The sequence below is a fragment of the Trachypithecus francoisi genome, unplaced genomic scaffold (genome assembly GCF_009764315.1).
Source record: "Trachypithecus francoisi isolate TF-2019V2 unplaced genomic scaffold, Tfra_2.0 Lachesis_group3, whole genome shotgun sequence".
In the NCBI taxonomy this organism is placed as follows: domain Eukaryota; kingdom Metazoa; phylum Chordata; class Mammalia; order Primates; family Cercopithecidae; genus Trachypithecus; species Trachypithecus francoisi.
The window spans coordinates 74,998,944-75,023,971 of record NW_022681468.1 but is presented as its reverse complement, the minus strand read 5'-3'; the positions used below and the strand labels follow the sequence as shown (position 1 = coordinate 75,023,971).

Here is a 25,028-nt window from a genome sequence, read left to right as displayed (position 1 = left end):
ACAAAGTTCCTGGGAGCAACAAGATGGCTATAAAGGCCACCCACACACACACACACACACACACACACACACACACACTCTCTCTCTCTCTTCTCATAAATTATTATAAAGGACACTAGCCTGGGAGTTTGGAGACTTACATTCTAATAGCTTCATAACCCTCTCTCTTGTTCTTAGTTTCCTCATTTGTCAAACGAGAGGAACGAATTAGCTGCCTTTTGAAGATTTGATGGCTATAAATTTCAATCTTTTGATTAGGATTTCAGGACTCTATGATATTTTTAGTACTAAAATGGTTAACTATAATTTACACAAATTAAAACCAAAACAGCTCAGTTTTTCCAAAATGCCTTAGGAAGAATTGTCCATCTTATTATCAGTAAAAATATACCACAACTTGAGAATACTGTGTTTTACCACTTTCTCATGAGAAAAACTAATTCATTAAAAAAGAAAATTATGACAATTTTTAAAAATAAAAGTAAATTTTAATTAGAAAAACTCACACGAGGCTACATGTAGCAGACACTGAGGTGCTGCCCCATAACCCCTTTCGGGAATGAAGGATTTATATTGTCCAGCTGCTGAGAATGCTGCTGGAAAACAGTCCTCAGCTGTCAATCCTCTTTAGAAATTACCTCCGCTAAATTCAGTTGTCCTCCGAAGTAGCCTCCATCCAATGACTGATCAAATCCTAGCCCCTTACCCCCAACTTATGACAATTCTGAGGGCTATCCCAGCTGCAGAGTTCCACATTGGGTTCAAGTGAGCTTTCTGTTGCAGCCTATTTATCTTTCAGTTTATTTTCCATTCCTTTCACAGACATTGATTCTAAAAGATTTCCCATAACATATTTCACACATGCTAACTGCTGCCTCCGTTGGCTCCCCCAGGGAGCTCAATTTTATGCCACTGGTGACAGGAATAATGTAAGAAAACAGGCTCTAAAATAAAGTACTGGAGTTGGGTCATCGACCACCTAGTCACCCAGCTGACAATGAGAACCCCATCACCGGTGGTGAGTAAAAAGGAGCCCCCAGCACAGAGTGGCACCGCAAACGTTAAAACTTCCATTGGTAGTAAACTGGGTAGTTTTCCAGTAGAGGGAATGAAGAAGTTGGCAAATCTTTTGGATAAAGGGTTACACAGTAAATATATTACTCGGGCTTGGCATCATTTCATAGTCTTTTTTGTTGTTATTGTTTTACAACTCTTTAATAATGGGCCACCACAAAAACAGGCAGGCCAAGAACTGGGTTTGGCCTGTAAGCCATACTTTGACAACCTCTGCATTAGAAGGTGCAATGTAGGACGGGCGTAGTGGCTCATGCCTGTAATCCCAGCACTTTGGGAGGCCGAGGCAGGTGGATCACAAGGTCAGAAGATCAAGACCATCCTGGTCAACAAGATGAAACTCCATCTCTACTAAAAATACAAAAATTAGCTGGGCGTTGTGGTGTGCGCCTGTAGTCCCAGCTACTTGGGAGGCCGAGGCAGGAGAATCGCTTAAACCCAGGAGGTGGAAATCACAGTGAGCCGAGATCATGCCACTGCACTCGGGCCTGGGTGACACAGCAAGACTCTGTCTCAAGAAAAAAAAAAAAAGTGCAGTCTATCAGGTATTCGAGAAATAGGAGGAAAAGAGCAATTATAAGGACCATGAAATTGGATTGTTGTTGTTGTTAAAGACAACCTACCCTTTGGAAAACTATGACCTATAATAAGAGGTGAAAGTAATAGACAATAAAAAAAAACAAAACTAAATGTGAAAGCCAGAAGGTTCTTTGGTAGCATAAAAAGACACTCATTTCCAACAACAGGAGGCCACAAAAGGCTAAGGACCAGGATCAGGACGTACTCATAACAGCAGCAGGGCTCAAAAGAAAGTTAAACTAAACTAATGCCTGCATGGAAAAAGGAAAGAACAAGGACCCTGAAAAATGGGAGGGGGACATGAGCAGATTAACTTAAAAATCTTCAGTCCCCAGTGTATTGTATGTAGGCTGCTCCTCCCAGGGATAGCCAATTCTTAAGAGATAGCAAGGCCTCAACAAGGAACCTGCCTTTAATATACAAACAAGTTAATCCAGAGCCACATCTCCTCTATCTGGCCCCTACACCCCAGTAGGCAACGTTCCTCTGCCTTAATCATCCTAGGCCAGGTAGCACACAACCAGGAACCAACCCTATAGATTAGAGCCCACCAAAATTATTCAGACTAGCCAACCCTCAACTGCAAAGCACCTGTCTTGTTTTTCCCATGGAAACCCTAATAAAGGCTCTGGCTTAAACCTTCCCCTCGTTCCTGTCTTCAGTCTCCTGACCACCCTGGAGGGCCCTGCATGGCATGTTGTGCCTCATGTCTATAAAACCTGTGTGTATAATAAACTTTGTTTTCTTGAACTTCTTCTATGTCTCCTCTTATGGTCTCACCTGACTAGAATACAAACACCCAAGATCCCTTGAACCCTCTAAGCTCAGAGAAGGAACCCGCGCATCCTTATTAAGGGTGGGTATTACTCCCATCCTTGACTTCCAATGACACAGAGAAGGTAATGTCAGCAAAAATGGCAGAGGAGAGACCTCTGAAATTCTCTCCTTCATAAAAGCAATAAAAACGTGGCAAAGTTGTAAAAATCAACTTTTTCAAAACTGTGGAAATCAACCAAAGGATTGTGGCAATCCAGGGAGCGTCTATTAAACAAATATGGCTGAATCTTGGTAGGAGCTACAACCTTTATGGCATTTTAACTTCCTACTCCCATTTCATTCCTTCCCATTTCCACAGTACCCATGAAATCCAATAGCCCACAATCACCGTGAAAATCAGCGGCCACTGGAGGGGGCAGAACACGGTTGGAGCCCCTTTAAAGTCCCATCCCTAAACAAATATCAATATATGACATATCTGGTGGTTCTCTGGAAGATTCTACTAGCAAAGCCATCTTTATCTGACCTGTAATCAAGCTCATTCAGCGTAAACAGGTGTTTCCATGGGCACCTTTGGTCAAAAACAATCAGAAACAACTGTCTAATATCATGGCTGCCTGAGGTAGAAGATAATATTTGAGGCAAACAAGAGGCTAACTAAAAAGCTTAAAAAGAAAAGCTGGGAAATGAGATTAGGTACGGGACTTTGAAAAACTCTGACATATTCCTGAGAACCCAAAAGGCCATACTCATGTAGCACTGTGCACATGCTCAGAAAAGACCAGAGGAAGACCTAAACTCTCACCTCTGGCTAACATTAAGGCTCTGCACAGGCAGGAAGAGCTCAAGCAGAGTTGTAAATTCCTGGATGAATGTTGAAGGCATGCCCCAACATACACATAGAGCCCCTTGGCAAAGACCAGAGGACTTACATGTTTTAGGCATCCAAGGAAATCTCTGCTCATTCATTAGCTTCTCTGCCCATTCATTCAACCACTAAGCTAACTGTGCAGAGGCTTCAGTAACCACAGACAACAAAAAATATAGACTTCACAAAACAAACAAATAACCGTGGGAAGTAGGAGAATCTGATTTCCAGAATTTCCACATTATATTAAAAGCCTAGTTTTTTAGTCAGACACAGTGGCACATGTCTGTAGTCTTGGCTACTCAGGAGGCTGAGGCAACAAGATCTCAAGTCCAGTAGTTCAAATCGAGCCTAGGCAACACAGCAAGACCCAGTACCTAAAAAATAAAAGTTTTCAACAAAAAAATAACTAGGCATGCAGAAAAACAAGTAGGACCTACACACAGAGGAAAAGCAGTCAATATAAGCTGTCCCTAAGAAAGCCCAGACACTGAACTTTCTAGACTTTCTTTATTTAGAGTCAGGGTCTCACTTTATTGCCCAGGCTGGGTGACACAGCTCACTGTAGCCTCGTCCTCCCAGGCTCAAGCAATTCTCCCACGTCAGCCTCCTGAGGAGCTGGGACTACAGGTGCATGTGCTACCATGCCCAGCTAATTTTTTTATTTGTTGTGGAGATAGGGGTCTCACTATGTTGCGCAGGTTAGTCTCAAACTCCCAAGTTCAAGCGATCCTCCCACCTCAGCCTCCCGAAGTGCTGGGATTACAGGCATGAGCCACTGCACCTAGCCCTAGACTAAGACTTTAAGTCATCTATTATAAATGTGTTGAAAGAACTAAAGAAAATCATGTCTAAAGAACTAAAGGAAAACATATGAGAATATTTTACCAAATGAAGAATGTCAATAAAGACACGAAAAGTATAAGAAAGAATCAAACAGAAATTCTGGAATTGGGAAGTACGGAAACTGAAATGAAAAACTCAACAGAGGCACTCAACAGCAGCTATGAGCAGGCAGAACAACCAACCAACTTGAAGATAGGTCAACTGAGATTAGCCAGTCTGAGAAACAGAACGAACAAATAATGAGGAAAAACGAACAGAGCCACAGAAACCTGTGGGACACCATTAAGTATACCAACATATGCATGATGAGAATCAAGGAAGTAGAGAGGAGGACAGAAAAAATAATTGGAGAAATAACAGCCCAAAATTTCCCATGTGATAGAAAACATTAATCTACACATCCAAGAGGCTCAATGAATTACAAGATAAACTCAAAGAGACTGACATCAAGATACATCAAATCAAATTATTAAAAGCCAATAAAAACAAGAAAACCTTGAAAATATCAAAGAGAAGCAATGCATCACATACTAAGGATCCTCTCAAAGCAGCTGACTTTTCACCAGAAACCATGGTAGCAGTGGGATACATTCAAAGAGCTGAAAGAAAAGAGATCGTCTATATCCAACAAAACTATCCTTTAAAAATGAAGGAGAATTTATTCCCGTACCAAAACATAGAAGAACTTTTTGCTAATAGACTTACCCTAAAAGAAATATTAAAGAGAATCTTTCAGGATGAAATATAAAGACACCAGAGAGTAATTCAAATCCACCTAAAAAATAAAAGAGTGCTAATAAAGTTAACTCCATATGTAACTACAAAAGATAGTATAAATGTATTTCTGCGGGGGGTGGGTAAGGTAAGTCTTTTTTTCTTCCCAATTTAAAAGGCAATCAATCACATTAAGTAATAATTAGAAATCTATGTTGATGGGTACTCAATGGAGAGACACAACTTGTAGGACACCAACTGCACAAAGAGGAAAGGAAATAAAGCTTATAGGAACAAAGTTCTTTTATATACTATTATAATTAAAATGAGTATTAATCCTAACTAGGGCAACCAATAGGAAAATAACTCAAAAAGATACAATTCCGAGTCACTGCAAGAATCTCTAAAAAAAAAATGAAATAAAAGATTTTAAATGGTACCCAGGAAAATATCTTAGCATAAAAGGCAGCAGTCGGCCGGGCGCGGTGGCTCAAGCCTGTAATCCCAGCACTTTGGGAGGCCGAGACGGGTGGATCACGAGGTCAGGAGATCGAGACCATCCTGGCTAACATGGTGAAACCCCGTCTCTACTAAAAAAATACAAAAAACTAGCCGGGCGAGGTGGCGGGTGCTTGTAGTCCCAGCTACTCGGGAGGCTGAGGCAGGAGAATGGCGTGAACCTGGGAGGCGGAGCTTGCAGTGAGCTGAGATCCGGCCACTGTACTCCAGCCTCGGTGACAGAGCGAGACTCCGTCTCAAAAAAAAAAAAAAAAAAAGGCAGCAGTAATGATATGTAAAGAAAAACAAAAGGTATCTGATCTTCAGTAGTGAGGTTATCTTTCCCAGGAACCCTGTTTAAATAATAATGTTACACATCAACTCATTCCTTACCAATCTTCTCTGCTTTACTTTCCTCTATATAGCACTTAACACCACCCAACAAACTTTACTTTCTACCCACTAAAATTTAAGCTTCAATAGAGCAACAGCTTCATTTTATTTATAGTGGCTGGCACACAGCAGGTGCTAAATAAACAGCCAATAAAGAAAAAAAAAATTGGTAGAGCTAAGCCTTATAAGGACAGAAATGTTTCTCATATTAATAGCAACCTAAGAAAAGGGGATATGTGTGCACATATACAATCTGTAGACTTGGTAACAATAAAGAACTCCCCACTGGATAGGATTCTATTGTCTCCGTTAAGCGGGAGTTGTAAAGATATCTACTGAGTGAGGCAGAGGTGGTAGGGCTGAAGGTTTACAGGGAGTACCTAGCTGTGTTGGATGCTTCTGTTGAAATTAGTATCTAAGTCAGATTAAAAATCTGGTATGTTTGGCCACTGTAGCCTTAAATGAGCAGTCAGGTGATATCATGTGAAACTGTCCACCAAAAATTCAAGTATTCTTACAACTTAAACAAAAACCAGTGTTTGAATTTTAGAAGAATAACAAGCAGCAGCCAAATGCAGTGGCTCACTCCTATAATGCCAGGACTTTGGGAAGCCAAGGTGGGAGGAACGCTTGAAGCCAGGAGTTCAAAATCAGCATGGGCAACATAGCAAGACCCTGTCTCTACAAAAAATATTTTTAAAATTTTGCCGGGCATGGTGATGTGCGCCCGCAGTTAGAGCTACTCGGGAGATTGAAGTGGAAGAATCACTTGAGCCCAAGAGATCAAGGCTGTAATGAGCTATGTAATGCCACTGCCACTGCACTCCAGCCTGGGAAACAGAGTGAGACTCCATCTTAAAAAAAAAAAAAAAACTGAATGCCCTGAATTCACATTTTGAGAAAAGCACCATATCAGATAGAAAGCACTAAACTTATCATAGTCAGTAAAACTCAATTGTACCAAAAGAATTGAAAGCAGGATCTCAGAGATATCTGTACACCTATGTTCACAGCAACTATATTCACAATTGCTAAAATTGGAAGCAACCCAAGTCTCCACTAACAGATAAATGGATCTGTTATCTGTTATGAATGGCCTTTGGGAGGCCAAGGCAGGCAGATCACCTGAGGTCAGGAGTTCCAGACCAGCCTGGTCAACCAATATGGCGAAACTCCGTCTCTGCTAAAAATACAAAAATCAGGCCGGGTGCAGTAGCACATGCCTGTAATCCCAGCACTTTGGAAGGCCGAGGCAAGTGGATCACCTGAGGTTGGGAGTTTGAGACCAGCCTGACCAATATGGAGAAACCCCATCTCTACTAAAAATACAAAAAATCAGCTGGGCATGGTGGCTCATGGCTGTAATCCCAGCTACTCGGGAGGCTGAGGCAGGAGAACTGCTTGAACCCGGGGGGCGAAGGTTGCGGTGAGCTGAGATCACAACATTGCACTCCAGCCTGGGCAACAAGAGCGAAACTCCACCTCAAAAAAAAAAAAAAAAAAAGGTGGCGAGGGCCGGGCCTGATGGCTCACACCTGTAATCCCAGCACTCTGGGAGGCCGAGGCAGGCAGATCACAAGGTCAGGAGATCGAGACCATCCTGGCTAACATGGTAAAACCCTGTTTCTACTAAAAATACAAAAATTGGTTGGGCCTGAGAGCACATGCCTATAATCCCATCTACTCAGGAGGCTGAGGCAGGAGAATTGCTTGAGGCAGGAGAATTGCTTGAGCCAGGAGGTAGAGGTTGCAGTGAGCCAAGATCGCGCCACTGCACTCCAACCTGGGCAACAACGTGAGACTCCATCTTAAAAAAAAGAAAATTAGCTGGGTGGTGGGTGCCTGTAATCCCAGCAACTCGGGAGGCTGAGATGAGAGAATCACTTGAACCCAGGCAGCTGAGGTTACAGTGAGCCAAGATCACACCACTGCACTCCAGTCTGGGTGACAGAGCAAGACTCCTTCTCAAAAAAAAAAAAGGGAAATTCTGAAACAGCTAAAATATGGATAAACCTTAAGGACACAACGCTAAGGGAAATAAGGCAGTCACAAAAGGGCATTTGTATGTATAAGTCCACTTATGTAAGGTACCTACAGTAGTCAAAATAATAGAGACAGAAAGTAGTAGAATGGTGGTTTCCAGGAGCTCGGACATGGAGGAACATGAGTTACTGTTTAATGGGTATAGTTTCAATTTCGCAAGAAGAAAAAGAGTTCTGGAGAAGATGATAGTAAAGGTTGCACAGTATAAATATACTGCCTACTACTGAAATGTACCTTTGAAAATGGTTAAGATGATGTCAGGCACGGAGGCTCACGCCTGTAATCCAAGCACTTTGGAAGGTTGAGACGGGCGGATCACGAGGTCAGGAGATCGACATCATCCTGGCCAACATGGTGAAACCCCGTCCCTACTAAAAATACAAAAATTAGCTGGGCATGGTGGTGGGCGCCTGTAATCCCAGCCACTCGGGAGGCTGAGGCAGCAGAATGGCTTGAACCCAGGAGGCGGAGGTTGCAGTGTGCCAAGATAACGCCACTGCATTCCAGCCTGGTGACAGAGCAAGACTCTGTCTCAAAAAAAAAAAAAGAGGCCGGGCGCGGTGGCTCAAGCCTGTAATCCCAGCACTTTGGGAGGCCGAGACGGGCGGATCACGAGGTCAGGAGATCGAGACCATCCTGGCTAACACGGTGAAACCCCGTCTCTACTAAAAAAATACAAAAAACTAGCTGGGCGAGGTGGCGGGCGCCTGTAGTCCCAGCTACTCGGGAGGCTGAGGCAGGAGAATGGCATGAACCTGGGAGGCAGAGCTTGCAGTGAGCTGAGATCCGGCCACTGCACTCCAGTCCGGGCGACAGAGCAAGACTCCGTCTCAAAAAAAAAAAAAAAAAAAAAAAAAAAAAAAGAGAGAGAGAGAAAGAAAGAAAATGGTTAAGACGGTAAATTTTATCTTATACGTATTTTACAATTTAAAAATTGGGGGAAAAAAAAAAAACTTAAGCTGGATCATAGACCTTGCTATGGTTTGGGTATCTGTCCCCTCCAAACCTCATTTGAAATTTGATTTCCAATGTTGGATGTGGGGCCTAATGGCATTTGGGTCATGGAGGGTGGATCCCACATGAATAGACTCATGCCTTCTCTGGAGGTGGCTAGCAAGTGAGTTCTCACTCTATTAGTTCCAGCAAAAGCTGACTCTTGCTCTCTCGCCATGTAAGCTCTGCACACACTGCTTTCTTTTGCCTTCAGCCATGAGTGGAAGCAGACTGAAGTCCTCACCATATACAGATGCTCGATCTTGAACTTGCCAGCCAACAGAATTGAGTCAAATAAAACCATTTTTCTTTTTTTTTTTTTTTTTTTTGAGACGGAGTCTGGCTCTGTCGCCCAGGCTGGAATGCGGTGGCCGGATCTCAGCTCACTGCAAGCTCCGCCTCCCGGGTTTACGCCATTCTCCTGCCTCCGCCTCCCAAGTAGCTGGGACTACAGGCGCCCGCCTCGTCGCCCGGCTAGTTTTTTGTATTCTTTAGTAGAGACGGGGTTTCACCGTATTAGCCAGGGTGGTCTCGATCTCCTGACCTTGTGATCCGCCCGTCTCGGCCTCCCAAAGTGCTGGGATTACAGGCTTGAGCCACCGCGCCCGGCCAACCATTTTTCTTTGTAAGTCACCCAGCGTGAAGTGTTCCTTATAGCAACACAAAATAAACTAAGATAGACCTTAATGCAAAACACATCTTTCTACAAAACTAAACAAACAAACAAAAACAACTTGGTAGCAAAGGGAGATTTCTTGTAGAGGATACAAAAAGCACTAGTTGGTCAGGCATGGTGGTTCATGCCTATAATCCCAATACTTTGGGAGGCCAACACAGGCCTCCCAGGCACTTGAGCCCAGGAGTTCAAGATCAGCCTGGACAACAGAGTGAGACCCTGTATCAACAAGTTTCTGGGCGCGCGCAATAGCTCACACTTGTAATCTCAACATTTTGGGAGGCCAAGGCAGGCACATCACTGGAGCCCAAGCATTCAAGACCAGCTTCGGTAGCATGGCGAAACCCCATCTCTGCAAAAAATACAAAAAAATTAGCCAGGTGTGATGGCGTGCGCCTATAGTCACAGCTACTCGGGAGGCTGAGAGGTGGGAAGATCACCTGAGCCCAGGAGGTTGAGGATGCAGTGAACCATGATCACACTGCCACACTCCAGTCCAGCCTAGGCAACAGGGCGCAACGCTGGCTAAAAAAAAAAGTTAAAAAAAAAAAAATAAGCGGAGTGTGGTGGCACACACCTATAGTCCCAGCTACTTGGTAGGGAACTAAACTGGGAATCACTTAAGCCATTGCATTCCAGTCAGGGTGACAGAGCAAGACCCTGTCTGAAAAAGAAAAGTACTAGTTGTATTTCTAAAATAAGTTATAATACATAAAAATTTTAAAAAGAGGTCAGCGTGGTGGCTCAGCCCTGTAATCCCAGCATTTTGGGAGGCCAAGGCGGGTGGATCACCTGAGGTAAGTTCAAGACCAGTCTGGTCAACATGGTGAAACCCTGTCTCTACCAAAAATACAAAATTAGCTGGGTATGGTAGCATATGCCTGTAATCCCAGCTACATGGGAGGCTGAGGCAGAAGAATTGCTTGAACCCAGGAGGCGGAGGCTGTGGTGAGCCGAGATCATGCCATTGCACTCCAGCCTGGGCAACAAGAGTGAAACTCCATCTCAGGAAAAAAAAAAAAAAAAAATTTAAAAAAGAATCTTGGGGGAAAGTGACCACATACTGTACACCAAAAATTACCTGAAACAGGTCTCAAACAATTTAGAAGTTAATTTTGCCAAGATTAAGGACATGCCTGGAAGAACTAAACAGGGAATCCCAGAAACAGTATAATCTGTGCCTTTTCTCCAAAGATGATGCTGAGGGCTTCAACATTTAAAGGGAAAAAGTGGGCTATAGGTGAAAAGAGGAAAGGTATGGTAATCCACATGTTGCAAGAAAAAAGGAGCAGTGCCGGGCACAGTGGCTCACCCCTATAATCCCAGCACTTTGGGAGGCTGAGGCGGGCAGATCATGAGGTAAAGAATTCGAGACCAGCCTGGCCAATATGGTGAAATCCTATCTCCACTAAAAATACAAAAATTAGCCGGGCGTGGTGGCACACGCCAGAAGTCCCAGCTACTCAGGAGGCTGAGGCAGAAGAATCGCTTGAACCCAGGAGTCAGAAGTTGCAGCGAGCCGAGATCACGCCACTGTACTCCAGCCTGGGCCACAGAGCGAGACTCCATCTCGGAGAAGGGATGGCAGGGCAGGAGCAGGTAGGAGAATAGTCAACTATGTATTTGTCTCATGATCAGAAAATGGCACCTTACATAAAGTAAACATAGATAGCTACCTGTGGAAATATTTAACCTTTTATCTATAGCTATCTACTTATAAACAAAAGGAACAGCAATTTCTTGCATGACACAGCTTTCAGCTTAATATTTTTCCTTTGGCATAATGAATTGGGTTTTTGGTTTCCTCTCACAATACTAATAGAGATATAAAAAAGAATTGTGAAAAGGTTCACCAACAGATGATTTGAAGAAATGTGACACCAAAGAATGCAGCAGGGATAGAATATCCTGTAGGCAGGCTCTACTCAAAACACAAGAATGATAAACTCTCTTTTTACATAGCTAAAATTTTTTAAATCACAAGGATGAACATCAGACAGAAAGTTATCTGGAGAGTCAGATAACCAATTATAAGTACAGCTCAGAAAACCTAGCTGGGCACAGTGGCTCACGCCTATGATCCCAGTACTTTGGGAGGCCGAAGCGGGTGGATCACTTGAGCTCAGGAGTTCAAGACCAGCCTGGCCAACACGGTGATACCCATCTCTACTAAAAATACAAAAATTAGCCAGGCGTGGTGGCACATACAACGCCTGTAATCCCAGCTACTCAGGAGGGAGGCAGGAGAATCTCTTGAACCTAGGAGGCAGAAGTTGCAGTAAGCCAAGATCGCACCACTACACTCCAGCCTAGGTGACAGAGCAAGACTCTGTCTCAAAAAAAAAAAAAAGAAAAAGAAACAAACAACAAAAAAATGGCACTCTGAGGAAACCAATAAATCATGGAGAGAAAAATTCAACAACAAAAACTCTACTATGCTCAAAACATTTCATTATATAAAGGTAAAACCACCCTTTAAAAGAAATCTAGGCTGGGTATGGTGCCTCATGCCTGTAATTCTAGAACTCTTGAAAGGCTGAGGCAGAAGGGCAGCTCTTGAGCCCAGGGTAGCTCTTGAGACTGCCCTGGGCAACACAGTGAGACCTCGTGTTTACTAAAATTAAAAAAGTAGCCCGGGCGTGGTGGCTCAAGCCTGTAATCCCAGCACTTTGGGAGGCCGGGGTGGGTGGATCACCTGAGGTTAGGAGTACAAGATCAGCCTGACCAATATGGTGAAACCCCAACACTACTAAAAATACAAAAAAAGGCTGGGCGTGGTGGTAGACACCTGTAATCCCAGATGCTTGGGAGGCTAAGACAGGAGAATCACTTGAACCTGGGAGACAGGCTGCAGTGAGCCAAGATCGCGCCATTGCACTCCAGCTGGGCAACAAGAGTGAAATTCCACCTCAAAAAAAAAAAAAAAAAAAAAAAAAAAAAAAAAGCAGGCGGCTGAGGCAGGAGAACAGTGTGAACCTGGGAGGTGGAAGCCTGCAGTGAGCCGAGATCACGCCACTGCACTCCAGCCTGGGGGACAGAGAGAGACTCCCGTCTCAAAAAAAAAAAAAAAGAAAAAGAAATTCAAATCACACACACACACAAAAAAACAAGGGATCTAGAATCAGAACAGCATCAAACCTTTGGAAAGAGACATGAAAGTTCAAAGACAAGAGAAACGTCTTCAAAATGTTAATGTAGCCTACTGGTGCAATAGGGCAGGCCTGCAGTCCCAGCTACTCTGGAGGCAGAAGTGGAAAGACATGCTTGAACCTCGAAGTCAAGGCTGTAGTGGGCTATAAATGCATTTCTGAAGAGCGACTGCACTCCAGGCTGGGCAACAGAGTGAGACCCTGACTCTAAAATAAATAAATAAATAAAGTTAAATAAAAGTGTATTTCCAAACTACCAATCAAGTGTGAAAATAAAATACAGACTTTTTTTAAAAGAGCTTAAGTCCCTAACATTTACCTCCTATCCAACTTTTCTCAAGAAACAATTAGATAACATTTCAGCAAAATGAAGGAGTAAGCCAAGAAAGGGTCCAATAAAAAGAAATTTCCGGAAGGACCGCAGCAGACATTAGTTTCAGGATAGTAACTCGATACTAAATCTTGAGAACAAGTCTACATCAGAGCAAGAAAATGGATAGCTCTGGAAAGCAAGTCTTCTCCCGCTCCAAACATACACACAAAAGGCAGAACTGGTAGACAATGTGATGTGCTTGGGAGTCTTTAATTTAAAAACCCTAACAGTTGTAGAACCTTTTGGAAATACAGCAATACACACCTAGAAAACTAGGCAAATTAAAAAAGGAGGCAAATAACTCCAAATAAAACAAAATATACAGAAAAGTAACCACATATACTTTTCATAACTTCAGAGTTACCTATACTGAAATATTATCTATATTGGAATATGATGAAAGGAGATATAAGAGGTGTAATAGGCCGGGCGTGGTGGCTCAAGCCTGTAATCCCAGCACTTTGGGAGGCCGAGACGGGCGGATCACGAGGTCAGGAGATCGAGACCATCCTGGCTAACACGGTGAAACCCCGTCTCTACTAAAAATACAAAAACTAGCCAGGCGAGGTGGCAGGCGCCTGTAGTCCCAGCTACTCGGGAGGCTGAGGCAGGAGAATGGCGTAAACCCGGGAGACGGAGCTTGCAGTGAGCTGAGATCTGGCCACCGCACTCCAGTCCGGGCGACAGAGCGAGACTCCGCCTCAAAAAAAAAAAAAAAAAAAGAGGTGTAATAAATCCTACTAACATAGTAAGAAGCCAAAACGTAATATTCAATATTGTCAGATGGCCATGTGCAGGGGTTCACATCCATAATTCCAGAAACTGAGGAGGCCAAGGCCAAGGCAGGAGAACTGCTTGAGGCCAGGAGTTCAAGACCATCCTGGGCAAATAACAAGACTACATCTCTACAAAAATAAAAAACAATAGCCAGATGTGATGTCATTCACCTGTAGTCTCAGTTATGAGGAGGATCGTTTGAGCCTAGGAGTTCAAAGTTACAGTGAGCTATGATCCCACCACAGCACTCCAGCCTAGGTGGCAGAGTGAGACTCTGTTTCTGAAGTAAATAAAAAATTGGGCCTGGCGTGGTGGTTCACACCTGTAATCCAAGCACTTTGGGAAGCCGAGGTAGGAGGATGACCTGAGGTCAGGAGTTCAAGACCAGCCTGGCCAACAACATGGTGAAACCAAGTCTCTACAAAATAAAATTAGCCGGGCATGATGGTGGGTGCCTGTAATCCCAGCTACTCAGGAGGCTGAGGCAGGAGAATCACTTGAACCCAGTCAGTAGGTGGGGGTTGCAGTGAGCCAAGATCACGCCATTGCACTCCAGCCTGGGTGACAGAGCAAGACTCCGTCTCAAAAAAAAAAAACAAACAAACAAAGAAAACAGAAAAAATTGGCTGGGTGCAGTGGCTTACGCCTGTAATTCTAGCAATCTGGGAGGCAGAAACAGGTAGATCACTTGAGTCAGGAGTTCAAGACCAGCCTGTACGACACAGCAAAACCCAGTCTCTATAAAAATACAAAAACTAGCTGGGCGTGGGAGCACACGCCTATAGGCCTAGCTGCTCGGGAGGCTGAGGTGGGAGGATCATGTGAGCCCAGGAGGTCGAGACTGCAGTGAGCCATGATCACACCACTGCACTCTAGACTGAATGACAGAGCAAGACCTTGTCTCAAAAAAATAAATAAATCTAAAAATTATATATTGCTAGATAGGATATTTTGCAGCATCATTTTTTAAAAAAATGCCAGAGACAAGAAATAGTGGTAAGTCTATTATTTAAATATAAGTAAATATCACAAGAGTTGAAAGTGGTTGCTTCTGGAAAGCTGGTCTAGAGAGGTGGACTCAGTAGGGAACAACTATTTTGGCTGTAAGTATTGTAGTATTTACGCACGTATTCTTTCAGTAAAATTTTAGAAATGGCTGGGTGCAGTGGCTTACACCTGTAATCCCAGCACTTTAGCAGGACAAGGCAAGTGGATCACTCAAGGTCAGGAATTTGAGACCAGCCTGGGCAACACAGTAAAACCTTGTATCTACAAGAAAATACAAAAACTAGCTGGGCATGGTGGCACACACCTATAGTCTCAGCTACTCAGGAGGCTGAGGATGAAGAACACTTGAGTCCAGGAGGTTTTGGTGGCAGTGAGCTGTGATTGTGCCACTGCACTCCAGCCTGGGAGACAGAAAGAGATCATGTCTCAAAAAAAGAAAAAAAATTTAAGAAAAACAGTATTTTGTAAACACACACAAAAAAGTAGATCTATGTATACTGAAATAAAACAATATTTAAAATAAATTAACTTAGTATGAGTTTCTTTTGTATCGATATATTCATCCCAACAATTATTTATTGCAACAATTACATGACTACTAGGCACTAGACATGAAAGGATATGAGATGACATATCTATGAAAGGATATGAGATGACACACACACCAATACATACATATAGTTGGATATCAGGGTTTCCCAACCTCAGCAATTATTAACATTTTGGACTAATATTTTATTTGGGACATGAAGGGCTGTCCTGTGCATGTTTAGCAGCATCCCTGTCCACTCCCCACTAAATGCCAGGAGCGCCTGCCTCCAACTGTGATAACCAAAAATGTCTCCAGACCTTCCCAAATAAGTGTCCAATGGGAGCAAAACTACCCCCAGTTGAAAATCACTTTTGTATGTGTTTAGAAAAACCTCCGAAAAGACATGCACCCAAAAATATAGCAGTGGTTGTTCCTGGAAAATCAGGATTACAAAAAACCATTGCCTTTTTTTCTTTTTTTTTTTTTTTTTAAATTTCTATAACTTAATTTTCATATAAATGTATTACTTTACAAATAAAAATATGAAAAATATAAAAACTCTCAAAATAAATAGAAGTGGCTAAATATAAGCACAAAAAATTTTAAATACATCATAAAATAAAATCTTAGTAAGTAACAAAACATATTTAACAGCTTCTAAATAATCAGCAAAAAAGAAGCTGGGTGCTGATATCATGCCTGTTATTTCAGCATTTTGGGAGGCTGGGGTGGTAGGCTTGCTTGAGACCAGATGTTCAAGACCAGCCTGGGCAACATACTGAGACACCATCTCTACGAAAAAAAGAATTTTAAGTAGCTGCGCATGATGGCGTATGGCTGTAGTCCCAGCTTCTGAGGAGGCTGAGGCAGGAGGATTGCTTGAGCCCGGAAGGACAAAGCTACAGTGAGCCATGATCGATCGCATCACCGCATTCAAACCTAGCCGACGGTATGAGACCCTGTCTCTAAAAAACAAAAGTTAAATAAAAAACAAAAGAAGAAATCGGTAAAAAAGGAAATAGGAAAAAGACAAACTAGTCTATAAATTCATTAAAACTAATACAATTGCTTTGTTTTATAACAAAGTATTTTTTCAACAATGACTATGTATTGATTGGCATAAAGGATTCACTCCTGAAACTTACCAATTTTAAAAGAAAATAATCTATCATGTTTGGTGGGTCATTTTTTTTAAATAAGGAAAAGAGAAATGTTTCCAATAATCCCATCACCAAAAAATCACAAAGTATTTAAAAATATGTGAACTTTTTCAATGTACTTTTTTCATATAGCTGATTTATGGCACACAAAATTTATGTTTAGTTTACCGTAAGCACTGCATAGTTATTAAACATTCTTCATAAAAATTATTCATTTCGAAGGGATAAAGTACCCCCCCACAGTGCATTAATCTCAGGCAAAGATTCATTTTAACTGAAGTACCAGGTGTGCTGGCTTATGCCTGTAATCCCAACACTTTAGGAGGCCAAGGCGGGTGGATCACCTGAGGTCAGGAGTTCAAGACCAGCCTAGCCAGCATGGCGAAACCTTGTCTTTCCTAAAAATACAAAAATTAGCCAGGCGTGGTGGCATATGTCTGTAATCCTAGCTACTCAGGAGGCAGAGGTGGGAGAATCACTTGAAACCAGGTGGCAGAGGTTGCAGTGAGCCAAGATTGCACCACTGCACTCCAGCCTGGGCAACAGAACAAGACTCCATCTCAAAAAAACAAAACAAACATTTTAATTGAAGTGATTTCCCATGACAGGGAGGGGAGAAAAATCATAATATAATAAAACCCAGAAAGTTTGTTTTCATTCCAGTATCAAATGAGGGGTTGACAAAGAGTATTCATTTACTCTATCCTGTGGACTTTTTCTCCTAGTATATATACAACACAAAAATTGTAAGTCAAGCTCTTATCTCTAACAGTTTAATGAGATGTCTTAGGCAATTTCACTTATTTAGCAAACATTTGGCAGACATCTATTATGTGCCAGACCCTTTACTCTCACACTGGGTATATACACCTGTAATCCCAGCATTTTGGGAGGCCGAGGTGGGTGGATCACTTAAGGACAGGAGTTCAAGACCAGCCTAGCCAATATGGCGAAACCCTGTCTCAACTAAAAATACGAAAAATTAGCTGGGCATGGGGGCGCACACCTGAAATTACAGCTACTCAGGAGGCTGAGGCACGAGACTTGCTTTAACCTGGGATGTGAAGGTTGCCATGAGCTAAGATCATGCCAATGCACTCCAGCCTGGGTGACAGAGCGAGATTGTGTCTCAAAAAAATAAAATTGCAAAACATGTTAAGTGCTAAGAAGGAAATGACCAGGGAGCAGTTACATATGTAAAATATAAAGATTCATTAAAACAGAGGCTAGAATCTCAATCCTCATCTTTTTATTTATTTTTGTTTATTTTTTACTTTTTTGAGGCAGTGGCTAATGGATGTAATCCCAGCACTTTGGGAGGCCAAGGCGGGCGGACCACCTGAGGTCAGGAGTCGGAGACCAGCCTGCCCAACATGGTGAAACCCTGTCTCTACCAAAAACAAAAAAAAATTGGTCAGGCATGGTGGCAGACGCCTGTAATTCCAGCTACTTGCAAGGCTGAAGCAGAAGAACTGCTTGAACCCGGGAGCCGGAGGTTGCAGTGAGCTGAGATTGCGCAACTGCACTTCAGCATGGGCGACGGAGCAAGACTCCATCTCAAAAAGAAGACAAAGAACACTAGTCCAGGCCACTGTGAAATATTTTTATTATCTAAGATGACTATCAGGGTCATATTGTTACCCTTATCCACTGTTACTCTCTCATATTATTTCTCTTTCCACCCACTTCATCCCGTTAATTATCTTTGTTTTCTCTTTCTCACTCTCTACTCTCCAGGATTTCCATGAAAGATAAATAAAATCAAGTCCCAGTTAACAGCTTTCAAAGCAAAAACATCCTAAGTTCAGATTTAAATGCAAGCCATGAAATAAAGCATTATAAAAATTTTAAACTTTTCACAACTGCTAACAACTCTAACAGCAGCAACAAAAAGGAAACACAATAGAGTTTGAGGCAACAAGACTGACTACTCACACGTTTAAGAAAGAACACAGCTACAAACGTTTTATGAAAATTTAACACAACTGTCCAGCAACAGTGGATTAGGTGGATCAACTACAGCCCATCTACACAGAATACTATGCAGTTGTTAAAAAGAGAGGATGTAGGGCCGGGCATGGCGGCTCACGCCTGTAATCCCAGCACTTTGGGAGACCGAGGAGGGTGGATCACGAGGTCAGCAGTAAGAGACTAGCCTGACCAACATGGTGAAACCCCATCTCTACCAAAAACACAAAAAAATTAGATGGGCATGGTGGCGGGTGCCTGTAATCCCAGCGACTTGAGAGGCTGAGGCAGGAGAATCGCTTGAAACCGGAAGGCAGAGGTTGCAGTGAGCTGAGATTGCGCCACTGCACTCTACCCTGGGCAATAAGAAAAAAAGAAAAAAAGAAGTGAGGATGCTCTCCATTAGCAGGTTTGGAATGATCTCTCAACATGCTAAATGAAAAAGTAAATTAGGCAGTGGTTTACGCCTATAATCCCAGCACTTTGAGAGGCTGAGGTGGGCAGAATGCTTGAGCCCAGAAGTTCAAGACTAGCCTGGATAATATAGGGAAACCTCCATCTCTACAAAACAACAACAACAAAATAGTCAGGTGTGGAAGCACGTTCCTGTAGTCCCAAACTTGGAAGGCTGAAGTGGGAGGATCAATTGAGCCCAGGAGGTAGAGGTTGCAGTGAGCCAAGATCGCATCACTGCACTCTGGCCTGGGTGAAAGAGCAACACCTCCATCTCAAAAAAAGAAAAAATTATAGGGAAAAATAGGTTATATAGTTTGCCACGTTGTACCAGAAAAGGACGAAAACATATTTGCTTTCAACTACCTACATAAAAAACACTACAGAGGGACACACACAGACTAAAAAAAAAGTAGTCAATTACTAACTTGGCGGTGGGGGTAGTAGACAGGATCATGGTTAGTATAAGACCTAATTTTGAACCATATATTACTTATTCAAAATATAATTTTTTTTAATAGACAGAGTCTTTTACCAGGCTGAAGTGCAGTGACTTGATGACAGCTTCAAACTCCCGAGCTCAAGCAATCTTCTCGCCTGAGCCTCCAAAGCTAGGACTATAGGTGCACATCACTATGTCCAGCTAATTTTTTTCTTTTCTGTAGAAAGCGGGGAGTCTCACTATGTTGCCCAGGCTGGTCTCGAACTCCTGGCCTCAACCAATCCTCCTGCCTTGGCTTCTCAAAGCAATCATCATTACTATTATTACTATTTTTTTTTTTTGAGACAGTCTCAGTCTGTTGCCCAGACGAGAGTGCAGTGGTGCTATCATGGCTCACAGCAGCCTTGAACCCTTGGGCTCAAGTGATCCTCCCGCCCTGGCTTCCTGAGTAGCTGGGACTACAGCCACAACACCATTGTGTCCAGCTAAATTTTTTAATTTTCTTGTAGAGACAGGGTATCACTTTGTTGCCCAGATTGGTCTTGAATTCCTGACTTCAAGTTATCCTCCTGCCTTGGTCTCCCAAAGTGCTGGGATTATAGGAAGGAGCCTGTAAGTGTCCTGAAAGCGCAAAAATTTTTGTTGTTGTTGTTGAGACAGTCTTGCTCTGTTGCCCAAGCTGGAGTGCAGTGATGTGATCTCGGCCCACTGCAACCTCCGCCTCCCAAGTTCAAGTGATTCTCCTGCCTCAGTCTCCTGAGTAGCTGGAATTACAGGTACGTGACATCACCCTGCTAATTTTTGTATTTTTAGTAGAGATGGGGTTTCACCATGTTGGTCAGGCTGTTCTCCAACTCCTAACCTCGTGATCCACCTGCCTCGGCCTCCAAAAGTGTTGGGATTACAGGTATGAGCCACCACACCTGGCCAAAGTGCAAAATTTTTAATAGGAATTTTTAAGTCTTTTTATAAAGTCTGTCTAAAAGTAGTCCAAAATTTTACTGCACATTTATAATTGCTTTAATTCTAGTCTTTTAAATCTTGTTCACTGAAACCGCTTAGGTGTTAATGCTATCTCAAGTTAATACCAGTACCTTATGTTTACCTTGGTTCCACCGAACAAAAGATACTGGTACTACCCTGAAACAGCATTACATATTGGTCAAAAGCACATCCTTTTTAAACCTTTTTTCTTTTTCATTACAAGAGCACAAACCCACTTAAAAAAAAAAAAAAAAAGCAGGGTCTCACTCTGTTGCCCAGGCTGGAGTCTGTCGCCTAGGCTAGAGTACAGTGGCGCAATCTTGGCTCACTACAACCTCCACCTCCCAGGTTCAAGTGATTCTCCTGCCTCAGCCTCCCAAGTAGGTGGGATTACAGGCATGCGCCACAATGCCTGGCTAATTTTTGTATTTTTCTGTAGAGACAAGATGACCACGTTGGTCAGGCTGGTCTCAAACTCCTGACCCCAAGTGACACGCCCGCCTTGGCCTCCCAAAGTGCTGGGACTACAGGCATAAGCGCCACCACGTCCGGCCTCACACCCACTTTTATTTATTTACTTTTCATTACTTTCCTTGAAGGATATTCTGTGTCCAGTAGCCTTACCAGGAAGGCTGCTTCAGAATTTGACATGAACCATGCCACTGTTTCCACAGGTATGAGTTGCGTTTCCCCAATTACTCTAGTTTTGTTCCATTTGACTACGTTATTCTTTGCTTTATACACGTAAGCACATCTCTTAAATAGAATCCAGTTTCATCTTGGGCTTAAACACTTTCCATTTTTTTTTTTTTTGAGACGGAGTTTCATTCATCACCCAGGCTGGTGTACAATGGCACGATCTCGTCTCACTGCAACCTCCGCCTCCCGGGTACAAGCAATTCTCCTGTCTCAGCCTCCCAAGTAGCTGGAACTACAGACATGTGCCATCACACTCAGCTAATTTTTTGTACTTTTAGTAGACACAGGGTGTCACCACATTGGTCAGGCTGGTCTCGAACTCCTGACCTCAGGTGATCCACCTGCCTCGGCCTCCCAAAGTGCTGGGATTACAGGCATGAGCCACTGTGCCCAGCCAACACCCTCAATTTTAAGAAGAGGTATATGCTCTTTTGGCACTGCAGACCATACTTACAGCCAGGCCTTGGAAAGCAGCTGTCAAGACATTTACTTTTAGAAGTTCAGTTCCTTCCCAGCAGTCCTCTACAGAACCTTGTGAGACAGGGACTCACTCTGTCACCCAGGCTGGAGTGCAGTGGAGCGATCATGGATCAAAGTAGCCACAACCTCTGGGGTTCAAGCAATCCTCCATCTCACCCCTCCACCAGGTAGCTGGGACTTCGGGCACGTTACCATGCCTAGCTTCAATACTGTTTTTCATTAGGGAAATGTAAATTAAAAACAGTGAGATACCACTATGTAACTACCAAAACAGTTAAAATCCAAAACACTACAACTCCAAAAGCTGAAAGTGGAGCAATAATAATTCTCACTCATTACTGGTGGGAATGCAAAATGGTACAGCCATTTTGGAAGACCATTTGGCAGTTTCTTAATATAATCTTACCATATGATCCAACAATCACACTCCCTGGTATTTACTCAAATTACATGAAAACTCATACGTCCACACAAAACCTGCACATGGATGTTTATAGCCTTTACTCGTAATTGACAAAACTTGAAAGTAACCAAGATACCCTCCAAAAGGTGAACAGACAAACTGTGGTACATCCATAAATGGAATATTGTTCAGCACTAAAAAGAAATAACCCATAGAAAAGACAAGGAGAAGCCTTAAATGCACTGTTACTAAGTGAAAAGGCTACATATTATATGATTCAAACTAAGGCCACCCTCTGTATCCAAGGGTTCCCCATTCACAGATTCAAACAATGGCAAGGCAAAAATATTCTGGAAAAATAATAAAAAATATATATTTTGAGACAGAGTCTCGCTCTGTCACCCAGGCTGAAGTGCAGTGGCGTGATCTCAACTCACTACAACCTTCGCCTCTGGGTTAAAGTGATTTTCCTGCCCTCAGCTTCCTGAGTAGCTGGGATTACAGGCGTGTGCCACCACACCTGGCTAATTTTTGTATTTTTAGTAGAAACGGTTTCACCATATTGGCCAGGCTGGTCTCAAACTCCTGACCTTGTGATCCACCCGCCTTGGCCTCCTAAAGTGCTGGGATTACAGGCATAAGCCACCGCGCCCAGACAAAAAATAGTTTTTAAAAATTATAGCAACTAGCCAGGTGCAGTAGCTGACACCTGTAATCCTAGCACTTTGGGAGGCCAAGGAGGGCAGATCGTTTGAGTCCAGGAGCTTGAAACCAGCCTCGGCAACTTAGCAAAACTCTGTCTCTACAAAAAATACAAAAATTTGTCAGGTGTGGTGGCGTGTGCCTGTAGTCCTATTTACTCAGAAGGCTGAGATGGGAGGATCACCTGAACCCAGAGGTTGAGGCTGCAGTGAGCAGTGATTGTTTCACTGCCCTCCAGCCTGGGTGACAGACTGAGACCCTGTCTCAAATAAAAATTTTAAAAAAGTATAACAACTATTTACATAGCATTTAGATTGTATTAATTGTAAGTAATCTAGAGATTTAAAATATACAGGAAGATGTGCATAAGTTACGAAGTCATTGTATTGAGGGACTTGAGCATCTAATAATTTTGTATCCTGGAGGAGAACTCCTGGAATAAATTTCCCCCAAGAGTACCATGGAAAGGTATATGAATGTATTCTGGAAAAGGCAAAACATTAGGGTAGGCGACTGCTTGTACTTTCTGATAAACTTTGCTGTGAACCTAAAACTGCAATGGTCTTATGAGGGGTAGTGAGTGTGTACACACAAAAGTGAGCATACACAGTTATTTAGGCTGGGCATGGTGGCTCATACCTGTAATCCCAGCACTTTGGGAGGCCAAGGTGGGTGATCACTTAAGGTCAGGAGTTCGAAACCAGCCCGGCCAACATGGTGAAACCCCATGTCTACTAAAAATACAAAATAATTAGCTGGGCATGGTGGTGCATGCCTATAATCCCAGCTACTCAAGAGGCTGAGGCAGGAGAATTGCTTGAACCTGGGAGGCAGAGGTTGCAGTGAGCCAGGATCGCACCCACTGCCCCCCAGCCTGGGCAACAAAACAACACCCTGCCTCAATTTAAAAAAAAAAAAGGAAATTAATTTAAATAAATTAAAAGCATTTTGCAAAAAAAAAAAAAAAAAAAAAAACCTTAATAAAAACATATTTCAGGTCATGGGTAAAGAGTCTCTGCAGGCCGGGCGCGGTGGCTCAAGCCTGTAATCCCAGCACTTTGGGAGGCCGAGACGGGCGGATCACGAGGTCAGGAGATCGAGACCATCCTGGCTAACACGGTGAAACCCCGTCTCTACTAAAAATTACAAAAAACTAGCCGGGCGAGGTGGTGGGCGCCTGTAGTCCCAGCTACTCGGGAGGCTGAGGCGGGAGAATGGCGTAAACCCGGGAGGCGGAGCTTGCAGTGAGCTGAGATCCGGCCACTGCACTCCAGCCTGGGCGACAGGCGACAGAGCGAGACTCCGTCTCAAAAAAAAAAAAAAAAAAAAAAAAAGAGTCTCTGCAGTCATGGCAACAGCTGAGGCAGGCTGCCTGCATAAAACAGCTGCCAGTGACGGGGAGAAGCTGCCAGTCTACATCAGCCTGGGTCACAGTAAGCTGCCACCACAGGGCTAGCAGGGTGGGCACCATGTTGCATTCATCTTTGTACCCCCAGCATCTAGCAGTATTGGCATGTAGTGGGCACTCCAAGAAATCTGTGTTGAATGAACAATACCTGTGACAAGCAAGCAAACTTTATTCTTTCTCGACCCTTGTTCCTATGACACACCTCCTCCTGCCACTGTCACTCCTTCAGAGCAGAGCTTCTCTAGGGAAGCTGGATGGGAAACACCTATGGTAAAAGACATTCTGGGTGAAGAGGGACTGCACTTTGATGAGTTGAACAAGCTGTGGGTGTTGGACTCAGAGATTACCCAGTAGACCATAAAGCTCAAGAAAGAATGTAAGAACTTTGTGGACAAAATTGGCCAGTTTCAAAAAATCATTGGTGGTTAATTGAGCTTGTTGATCAACTTGCAAAAGAAGCAGAAAATGAGAAGATGAAAGCCATCAGTGCCCGGAACTTGCTCAAATCAAAAGCAGAGAGAAGCTCAACAACTTCAGAACTCTGTAACTTCAAGCACTTATAGAAGAAAAGAAAATTTAGGCTGGGCATGGTGGCTCACACCTGTAATCCCAGCATTTTGGGAGGCCAAGGTGGGCAGATCACCTGAGGTCAGGAGTTCGAGACCAGCTTGGCCAACATGGTGAAAGCCCATCCCTACGAAAACTTCAAAAAATTAGCCAGGAATGACACACCTGTAATCCCAACTACTCTGGAGGCTGAAGCATAACAATCATTTGAAACGGGGGTGGGTGGGGGGAACGGAGCCTGCAGTGAGCTGAGATCGCACCACTGCACTCCAGCCTGGGCGACACAGCGAGACTCTGCCTCAAAAAAGTAATAAAAAAAATTTTAAAAAAACAATGCCGGCCGGGCGCAGTGGCTCAAGCCTGTAATCCCAGCACTTTGGGAGGCCGAGACGGGCGGATCACGAGGTCAGGAGATCGAGACCATCCTGGCTAACATGGTGAAACCCCGTCTCTACTAAAAAC

The 25,028-nt window shown here is 43.3% G+C and overlaps 1 protein-coding gene and 1 pseudogene across 4 annotated transcripts in view; one reads left to right on the top strand and one right to left on the bottom strand.

The window, feature by feature from the left end:
- Positions 1 to 25,028, bottom strand: part of STRN3 (striatin 3) — a 137,289-nt gene that overhangs the window by 104,075 nt on the left and 8,186 nt on the right. The window lies entirely within an intron of this gene.
- LOC117069854 lies at positions 24,267 to 24,599 on the top strand (annotated as a pseudogene).